The sequence below is a fragment of the Pinus tabuliformis genome, chromosome 5_1, assembly GCF_031772625.1.
Source record: "Pinus tabuliformis cultivar Carrire ecotype Pingquan chromosome 5_1, CPIR1, whole genome shotgun sequence".
Taxonomy (NCBI): domain Eukaryota; kingdom Viridiplantae; phylum Streptophyta; class Pinopsida; order Pinales; family Pinaceae; genus Pinus; species Pinus tabuliformis.
The window spans coordinates 949,960,842-949,971,838 of NC_142305.1; the positions used below are offsets into that span (position 1 = coordinate 949,960,842).

The 10,997-nt window shown below is 36.2% G+C and overlaps 1 protein-coding gene across 1 annotated transcript in view; it reads left to right on the forward strand.

The window, feature by feature from the left end:
* Positions 1–5,402, forward strand: part of LOC149167915 (uncharacterized) — a 32,906-nt gene extending 27,504 nt beyond the window's left edge. The window contains exon 9 of the mRNA XM_089433240.1: positions 5,223–5,402. The gene's annotated coding sequence lies outside the window, so the exon portion shown is untranslated. The remainder of the gene's footprint in view (positions 1–5,222) is intronic.
* Positions 5,403–10,997: the final 5,595 nt, after the last annotated feature.

Genomic DNA, 10,997 nt, shown 5'->3' on the forward strand with positions numbered 1-10,997 from the left:
CGAGAGTTGGTTGGTCCAACTGAAAACTTCCCCTAATGCCCCAGGATCTAAAATCAAGATTTCCCTGCAAAACTCAATCCAACCATCAAAATAGAGCAATAAAATAATAATAAAATTCAAGCAAATAGAGATACTTGCTATTACATTCAAAATTTAGATTATTATTCAAACCCTAGCGATTGAGCAAGATACCTGTACTCAAATCACTTTTTAGAAGCTATCATCAATGGCTTTAGAAAAAAATATGCATGAAAACAACACATCTTATAGTATTTCCATGAAGAGTAACACCCGCAGAATTTAACCCCAAAGTTTTTTTTTATTATTCAGGAAAAAAATAAACAAGAGCTTTTTGCTCAGCACACGACTCAGAGATTGGATGATTCGACTTACAAATGACTTCTTTTTTAAAGGTAAATCCTCCAACGGCTAGTTCGAGTGATTCTCGTCAAAGCAATCTCGATCGTTGATGAAGATTAAAATTTCTTTTAATCTCATCTCTCAAAATATTTAAATATTTGGGGAAATTCGAAATTTTTAATTAAATGCATTTTAATTAACTCAAAAATAATTTTTTTGAGTTAATTTCCCAAAAAATTTGACTTTGACTTAACCCCAGGGATTAACAAAATAATTAATTTACCTTAGTCCCGAGACCTTTTAAAATTTACTTTTTTAGGGCCGACGAAATTTGCCTTTGGAGAATTTAAATTTACGTATGACCTAGAATTAATTAAATTTCTGGCTTAGGATTTTAATTAATTTTGGGCCAAAAAATTTAATTAGTTAACCTATGAGGGGATAAATTATTTTTCCAACCTTCAAGACACTTAACATAATGATTTTCATATTTTTTACATCATAAGGGGGAAAACCCATTTGTAATAGACCCTGACAGACTACCCATTTTTGCCACACAAATATAATCTAGCAGACCAAGCAATTTGTAATAAAATAACTTAACCAAATAGTTAGGATTATTCCCAAATTACTTTTACATAGATTCGATCTCGAACACTAGGACTCGCCTAAGATCCTAGCGACAAAATCCATTCCAGCTTTGGGATAAGACTGGAGGAAAACTCTGCCGATCATCCGAGAATGTATTGGTGAGACAAAAAACCTCCCAGAATGGAGATCGCCACTAGGTCGTTACATATGACATAGATCTGCTGAGATTATTTACATTATACATGCAAAATGGGTTTATATTATAACATCTTGGAAGTCAAGCTGGACGACACGAACACATTGATCAAGTGCTATCCCTTTTGCAAAAAAAGGGGGTGTAGTGCTATGGGTCGTTGACACGTAGTGGTCAACAGGATGTTAACAAAGTGTTTGTATGTATATCAACAATTGTGAGTAAAGTATCCAAGTGGCATCATATTGGTCTATCCTTGGTTTACATACCTTGTATGTGTTTTTAGCTCTCGTACCCATTCCATTCGTTTCTTGGCAACCTTTTTAATTTGATTCCTCTCCCATTTTAGGGTTGGCTTGTTTCTTTTCCAAAAAATGTCGATCCTAGTCATAATTGTAAAACAACCAAACCCTAGTCATAACAATCTTGTTCGTTCCTTTGTATTCCAGTGTCCAAGCATCCACAATAGTGCTCTTTTCAAACTACCATAGGCTATACACAGTTTGAGTGCTCTAGCCTCTTATGGTATTTCTTCTCCTACAAAACTTGATGGGCTCAAGGGTGTCATCTGATAGGAATATTGATATGAACAACGTGGTTCATAAATTGAATACAAAAAATAAATTGGGTAACTTTAAAGAATCCATATAGATTAAAATAATGTATTGAATATTTAATATGAGAGATAAATGATTTACTAAGAAACATGATATATCCCACTAGGGGCCTATGTTTGTATCCCACATATCAAAGACACACATGCTATAGCGAAAGAGCTCTCATGGTCCCTCATGATATATATAGTTAGTTAGTTATAGTGTCCCTTGTGTTCTCTTTACAAGGTTGAAATGTCTCGTGTTGGATATTCATATTTTTTTGTTGAGAGGTGTTCTATATCCCAGTACAAGGGAGATGTAGTGGTGTGTAAATTGAAGCATTATATCAAATAATAATAATAACAAAACATAATGTCAGCTGAATTAATAAAAGTAATAAAAAGTAAAAAGTAATAAAAATCAATTTAATTCAACTTGTTATATTGTAACTTTGTTTTTATTAATAAAAATTGCAAACAATGAAAAATCATAATATACAGAACATATGATTAATAAACATATAAAAACTTGATTAACAAACATATACTTAGAAATAAGAATATTTCTATATATAGAGATGTGAAATATATATAAATACAAATACTCTCTATAAATTAAGATCCATTTTACCTTATAAATTAAAATAATGATTCATATTCAGAACCACGATATTTCGGAATTTCATATTTAAATTTAGTTAATAACCATATACAAACTTAATATTTACAATAAACTATGTATATCACAATAAAAAATAAATTAAAAAAATATGAAACATGTTGAAGGAAAATGCCAATTCTATATGTATATAACTATATGTAATATCAAGGTTTTAATAAAATTTAAATTAAGAATATTTCTATATATAAAGATGTGAAATTTATATAAATATAAACAATATTATTAAGAATCAACAGATGCATCTTAAATATGGATCTACCAAGCACCCAGAGGAATCAAATCTCTTGAGGTGCAAACCTTTTTTCAAATTTTGCACTCAAAAAGAGGTTTGCTTCTTGAGAGATTTGATTCTTCTTGGCGTTTGGTAGATTTAGAGTTAAGATGGGTCTACGCTGGCCGTGTCATCCATCTCTCATGTCGTTGTGTCATGTGACTTAGTTGATTTATAATGACCTACATGATGGGTCACAAGGTGAAATTTTACAATGAAGAGTTTATGTTTATTATATTGCGTATCCCTTCAAGGATGCTTTGTCCTCAAATTACTTATGGGAAAAAGTTTGTATTTGTTTAGGCTTTTAATGCCTTCTTATGATTCTATATTCGAGGAATTGTGATGGTTGACAAGACAAGACAACATTAGTTAAGAAGTGTTGAACAAAACCATCTTATTGTAAGAGGGTTAAACCATCCTAATTAATTTTTCTTTGCAGAATTATGTGATGACGACTCTTATGTTTTGCGGAATCGTAAGATTCCACACTTGCGCTTTTTTCCAACATATTAAGATTGTCACTTGGTTTTTTCATATCGGTTGACTTTTATAATTGGAATGGTGATAAGGCATCCCTGCATCTTGTGTCTTATTTTTGAAACATTTTCCCTTTGATACTTCTGATGATATATTGGTTGATAAGATTTCAATATAAGCATCCTTTTGGTTTTTGGTGTTGATTGGATCTGTATTGGTTTCTTTCTCCAAAGTTTGGATTTCTACATTTATTGACTTCTTTGTTTCAATGAGGCTAGTCGTTTTTCCTTTAGTGATCATTGATTTCTTGTTGGTAAGTATGCTTCAATGCTTCTTGTTGCGAGTTCTTTTCCCTTTCTAACTTCTTAATCTATTTGGTCAAGTTTTGACTATGATTCTTAAGGCGAGAATTTTCTTTATCTTTATCACTGATAACATTTTCAAACTCTTTTTGCATCTTTTGTATTGACTTCTAATTATCCCAAAGGATCACCTTTGAGATATTTTTAAAGTCTTTTGACGAGGGAGCTTTCAGGCATGACTATATTGTAAAGCCTTACAAGGTTATCCTATTCCTATAGAAAAATGTCGAACTTTTTCTTCCTTGGAACTACCCAATGTTTCCATCAGGTTGAACCTAGAATTATGTCAAATTTGTTTAGATATATAGCCATAATATTGAATGAGGATATGAATCTATAATCATCAATTATTTACTGCTAGTCCTTAATTTCATATTGCTTTTTGTAAAAAAAATGTACTCTTTTTTTATTATACTTGGCTTTGAAACTATAATTGATATTCTAAGTCAAAATTTATGTAATTTTCTTTGAGATATTTATTTTTGGGATTATTTGTGTAGAGTAAGTTATTAATCTATCACCCATATCCATGAGTATTAGTTTCAACTAACCAATTTTTCATGATTTTTAATAGTCCACTTACCACTAATTACATTAAGTGAAGAAGTGGGATTGAAAGTAGCGTAATAAATCACATAGTATCAATCATCACTTTTGGGGCTTGCTCTTGGTAACTAGGATTTCTTGGGAGGTCACTGATCCCAAGACTTCTTTGGTTCAAGTGCATTTAATTATGGTGTTATAGTGGCAGTCGTAATGTTTGATCCTGGGCCTTACCCAAATTACTTCAACTTGCTACCATTTCACCATGGTTTATAAAAAAGAAGAAGAAGAAGAAAAACACTATGGATTTTTCCCCACAATTAAGGCCACTTAGCTTGCTAACCCATTTGCAAATCCTTAGCAAGTATAGTGCCTTGTGAACTATTCAATTAGAGCTCCCTTGACTCTTTATTTAAGCATTGAGGGACTTCCACAGTCCAATGTATGAGATATTAATTTTGGCATTATTTATGTAGGGTAAGTTATTAATCTATGACCCATGTCCACGAGTATTAGTTGCAATGGTCTGATTTCTTATGATTTTGTATAGTCCACTTAGCACTCATTGTATTAGGTGATGCTCATAGGTGTGAAGAAGTGGGATTGAAGCTAGTATTCTGCTTTATGAACTATTTACTCAGAGCTCTCTTGACCCTTTTATTTAAGCATTGAGGGGCTTCTATACTAGGATTACATACGTGGAGTAAGTCATTAATTTATGACCCATATCCATGAACATTAGTCGCAATTGACCAAGTTGTCATGATTTTGAATGGTGCACTTAGCACTCATTGCATTGGGTGATTCTCACAGGGGTTTATATACCTTGTAAGCTTTGTTTCATGGTGTCTAGGAAAAATCAATAGAGCTGTAGTAATTGAAGTGGTGAAGGAAAAATCAATAGAGCTGTAGTAATTGAAGTGGTGAAGGTCATTGTGAGGGTGAAGTTCTAAAGAGGTTTGAGTTTTATTCTATTTCCTTGCTTTGCTGATTTTTTTTAGGGCAGACTTAGATATGTACTTAGAATGAATATCTTTATGGTTTTTTCTATTACATCATAGTTGGTTAAAGAAACCCTTGCACTTTGGTTTATTTCTTCATTAGATTTAACCCCTTTTAGATTTGTTAGCCTATTGCCTTTTCAGATTTGATGCTGTTATTACAACCCTAGCTGCAAGAAGACTTCAGCACTTCAACAAGGAGACATCACAAAAGGAAGGGATGATCCCTTGGTCCATTGGAAGTCTATCTGTCCTCTTCATCTACAAACAAATTTCAGTTCTTTTTCTCTATTTTACTTTCCAAGCATGTTATAATTTTCAAGTTTCATTTTGTAGTAACTTGATCCACTCAAGTTAGATTTTACATTGCTGAAGTATACATTTAACTTGGGTTTTCAAGGTTGATTAGGGCACCATTTTACTTCTGAGGAAGTCAACCTAATAAGGGTGCCTCTGATCTCTTTCATGGTTTAACTTATGCATCTCTTGGCACTTGAATCTACTAAACGACCTAATTCACACACTCAAATCTGATAAACATGTAGTAGCATACGATGCATGGTACAAACTAAGAATCTAAATATTATCTCATTTGGATGCTTATCTTTTCTGCAATCTTTTGTTTTCATGCAATAAGTTTGATTCTTGGGATCATTTGAATCTGTTTAGGCTTTGTTTGACACTTTTTTTTTTTGAGGAAAGAAATCAGCCTCCTCCTCAGCCTGAGAGCTAGAGTGAAGTTGCTGATACTAGGCCAGCCCAAATGTAAACTTGCTTAAGAGTTAATAAGGCTCGAAGCCAATATAACAATATTCATAGGCACGAAGCCATTACAACAATATTTATCAAGGCGTTATAGCTCATCATGTCACTAGTGGGGATTTGAACCTGGGTGGGGAAGATAGCAGCCATTCCACCCAACCACCCGACATAACCCCAATTGACATATGTAATCTACACTTGTGTTGATTATTCACTTTTCTTTTCTTGAAGGCTAGGTGGTGGGACTACACACAGGGTTTCGAACCAGTGAGAATCACACAAGGTGTTATCAGTGCACCCATTCACCAACTGTTCTACACCCTGTGGGCGCTGATATTTTACTTTGTGTCAAAGATAATTTTGGCATAATAATTCCCAGTTTGTTCCACAAGCACAAGTTATGTGGATAAACAATCTTTAATGATAAATGATGATCTGATGATATAATCTGGACATGTTATAACTCATATCTTTTTACATCAGCACTGCACTAGTTACAGTATAAGGCTTAAACGTGACTCAATACTCATCACTGGTATGTCTATATTTCTAGTTTGGCATAACACAGTTGGGTTACTAAACGGATTTTGAGCATGATTTTGGTGCAATAAACCTTTAACATAAATCTATGCTATTCTGTTAGCACCTACAACGCCTTATTCTCATGTTACTTTCTGAACAGTCGACACATTAATCTCCTAATTCACATGTGGAATGGTTAAATGAACAATGCTCTTTTGATGTCTCAATTTCAACATTGTTTATAAGTGCATTGTGCATCAAAATCTTAACAGCAGATTTAGAATTATGAAATAAATCTCACTTGCTCAGTATTCATTATATGATGGTTCCATGGCGCGATTGTGGATGGTCATCTACATAACATGATAAATGTGTAGGAGATTTAATTTTTTTAGCTGCCATAATACATTTGCAAGCACTCCAATGGTCAAATGGTTCATGCTGCATATGTGGATGATATGATTTCCTTGCTACCGTAACAATCTTGAAATCATCTTTAAATTGGTTTTAAGCACCCTTTGGGTCATTACTGTATGCAATAGATCTTGAAGTTTCACCTACAATGTGATTATCTCATGTAGGAATTTCGTCAAACACTTAGTCAACTCAGATTTCCGACTCCATTAAAAGCTTCCACAAGAATGTATTTTCACACAAATATTTGCAATCTGATTTTTATGAGCAGAAATGCTAAAGACTAAAATCTGAACTTTAAATGCTGAAAATAACAGTAAAAACCCACAAAAATTGACACATAAGATTTTTGGGCAAAGCCCCTGGAAAAACTCCAAGGGGAAAACTAGTAGAGACGAGGAAATTTTAGAGTTTACAACAATTAATTTCCAACAAAAATCATCTGTACTTATCTAAAAATTGTGCCCAATATTCTTTTGAAAACCATGCCACAATCTGTCTAGAATTCTGTGCCTCTGCTGTACAGAATGTATGGCTGTGCGGATAGCACTAAATGCACCAGAAAATAGTCTAGAAAACAGCACCCTTGCTGTCTCAATTTCTGTGCAATTTTTTCTTGTACAAAACAGCAGTATTTATCCTTGAAATTTGTGCCCTCAGAAGAAATTTCGTGCCCAGATTTACTGCTGTACGGCCTACATTAACGGCTGAAGATCTCCTAGAAAAGTGTGTCTTTTCCCTACTGCAAGCTTCTTTTTGAAATGTGTCCTCTTGCTGCTAGCTTCCTTGGAATTTGTGCCCTTACTAGCTGCTACTCTTTTTCTCCTCTGACCTCTTTTCCTCTCTCTCTCTTGAAAAATGTGCCTCTTCATTACCCCCATCTCCTTTTATAAACTCATTAATTACTAGAACCATTGAATCTTGCCATCTCAAGATCAACAATGGTGACTTAATCTCTCATTGAGATGACTTAAGTCACTTAGAAAAAAACACTATCTAGAATCACTTAAGTCACTCAAACTCTATAAAATCATTTTTAGGAAAAAACACTTTCTAGAATCACTTACTATAAATAAAGTGTCTAGGAAAGCGACACTTGCTCAGTCACTTCTGCAAGCTAGGCACTGCCACTACACAAGTACCCCCAAACTACAATTTCTAATATTGCCTCTTAGTGAGGGAGGTACTTTTGGCACCTCTATCACCTCTGGGATCTGACTTCAAGTCCATCACATTGTTTATTATAGCAGCTCCCTCTGACTCAACAACCTATCCTGCTACTTGTCCCTGATTTGAATACCTGTGCCAGTAACCCATGATCCTAGGAGTCTCCTCTCTCCCACTCTTAGCATCCTCCTCCATCATCTCGAACCTTGACGATCTCTTGACCGAGTTAGACGAATCCTCTCCTCTAGCTGCCTCTTGCACTACACTGAACATGAGATCCCTCTGGACTCACCATCCACATGATGACCTGCCAACTTGTACATCCTATCCACATGGATGCCAATAACTTGTGCTATATCCACACTCTTGCCCATTAGATAAATCACTACATGTCCATTACAAAATAGAACGATTTATCTGTCATCTTCTAGAACTGCCTCGGAGAGGAGATTTTCCCGTAGCTCTGGTACCCAAAGCACATGGTCACCCTCCAGATATCCTCCTCCAACTAGAATCTCACATATTCAGTCCCTCTCACTGCATGTGTGGTGTGCGCCCCACTGTAAACACGCATGTCTGAGTTGATACTTGTCATACTAAAGAACATAGCTCTAGCTCCTGTCATGTGGTGTGATGCCCCACTGTTCACAACTAAACTGCAATGTTCTCCCACTTATTGACACTGCTCCTTGAAAGATGAGATACCAAGGAGAACTCCTCGAACTTCTCCGCAAACTTGGCAACCTCAGCTGAACCAACTACCTGTTCCTCATTCTCTTTGCCTTTCTTTTTGTTTGGACATTGGCCTACATAGTGACCAAATGTGTGACATGCAAAGCACATGAATTTGCTCATGTCCTTCCCGGAAGTAGATCCCCCACTTCCCTTTACATTTCCATTGCCTTTACCCTTTGCTGCAAGGGCCACATAATGTTAGTCACCACTGTCTGTCTTCACTTGATCTCTACTCATAGAACACTCTCGGATTTTTTCTTGAGTAAAGTCATCCCACAACCTGCTCCAATCTGGAAGATGCTCTCTACCCACCACACACTTCACAAAAACATCCCACTCCTGAGTCCTTGGTGAAGCCCTTCAAAGCTATACGCACCAACTATGAGTCTGAAATGACCTTTCCAACTTTTGCCAACCCATCTTTCACCTGAGCATCTCTGGTGAGATAGGAGGCCACACTCTCTCTTTTGACCATCCTAGCATTAAGGAGCTTGTCCTTAAGGGCCATTTTCATGTTCTCGTTTTTAAGTGCATCCCACATTTCCTTGGCTGTTTGTTTCTTAGCCAAATGTAGAATGAGGTGATCTCTCACACCATCCAAGATAATCCTTTGTGCCCTCGCTTCCTTCACCTCATGAACATCTAGAGTAATAGGATTTGATGTGGGTACATACACAACAGTGCTAACGAAATTCCACAGCTTGTTCTCCTTGAGAACAACTGCCATTCTCACTTTCCACTGCAAGTAGTTAGAGGCCCCTTCCAACCTGTCCTCATATCTGATACTAGAAGCCATTTCCCCAACTAACTAACAGTCACTTTTCATTTCACTTTTCCTTCACAATCCCTTTTTGCAATCCCTGTAATAAACTTGTGTAAACACCTGTCTACTGTACTTCAACAACCTTGCTCTGATGCCATGTTGAAATTTCACATACAGTGTGATTATCTCATGTAGGAATTTCGTCAAACACTTTGTAAACATTCAGATTTCCGACTCCAATAAAAACATTAGCAATAATGTATTTTAACCCAAATACACGTAATCTTATTTTTATGAGCAGAAACAGTGAAGACTAAATTCTAACTTTAAATGCTGAAGATGACAGTAAAAACCCACAAAAATTGACACGAGATTTTCGGGCAAAGTCCCTGGAAAAACACCGAAGGGAAAACTGTTGGAAGAAATTTGTCATTGATGTTAAAGGGCCATAAGCAGCGTCGAAAGTAAATCAAGAATTTGGTGGATTGGATCAAGACAAGCACAAGAATGAATTACACCATCTTGTAGTGCTCCCCGAGACCTTTCCACCGAGCTATGGCCTGCCTTCTAACTCCTAATGGTTGAAGAAAAAATAATTTTTGAATGTGACTATATGAAGTTTGGCCAACCTAAACTTTGAGACACATTTAGGATCAAGTCGGCCCCATAATATGCGTCTTCAATCAATATAAATATGCTCTAGCCGTGGGCACTTTGGGCATCAACTCAGGACATCTGAGGCAGGACGAATTCTGAAGCAGACTAATACTCAAAAGGAGCAGCGAAGGGGTCATCAAGAGCACTGATTAGGGTTACATTTATCTTTGTTTTGATTTGTCATCTGTGGCTATTTGCTGAGGTGATTTTGTCTTTTTGAGGCATTGATCATTGTTTTTAATGACTGATCTAAAGGTGAATTAAAGGTTGTCCGAGCACTGAGATAGTCTAAGTTCAGAGGCCCTTGTTTGAGTTTGACTGAGGCCATAATTCTGCCCTGCGCTGAGGCCTATTCAGCCTTGCACCTAAAACCCAATTTGGGCTGCCCGAGGTCCATTTCGGACCTGTACCTGAGGCATGTTTTGGGCCTGTTTAGGGTAAGTCTGAGGCTAGCTCCAAGCTAGTTAAAGGTCATTTTCTAAGTTGTCAGAGCCTGGGTTTATAGCTTTCCCTAAAGCAAAATTCGACCTCTTCTTGAGGCAATCTTTCATTTGTCCTTAAGCAAAGTTGCATACTAGTTTCGCACTGCTTTTGTTCCCTTGTATGAGGTTGGACTTGGAGGTATTCTTGTGGCACAATTCAGCCCCTTGTCTGAGGCACTTTGGAGGACAGAACCGAGTCACTTTTGAAGCAGATCCAAGTCTTATGTTGAGGCTGATCCAAGACATTTTAATGCAGTTCCGTACTCCTCCATGAAGCAGAGCTAGACTATATAGTGAAGCAGTTCAAGCCTATGTTGAGAGACCTTGTCCAAGACAGATCTAAGCTTGTTTGAGTAGAAACAGAATTAACCCTATCCAAGAAGCTTGTTCTGAGGTATGGAGTAGATCTGTTCATTT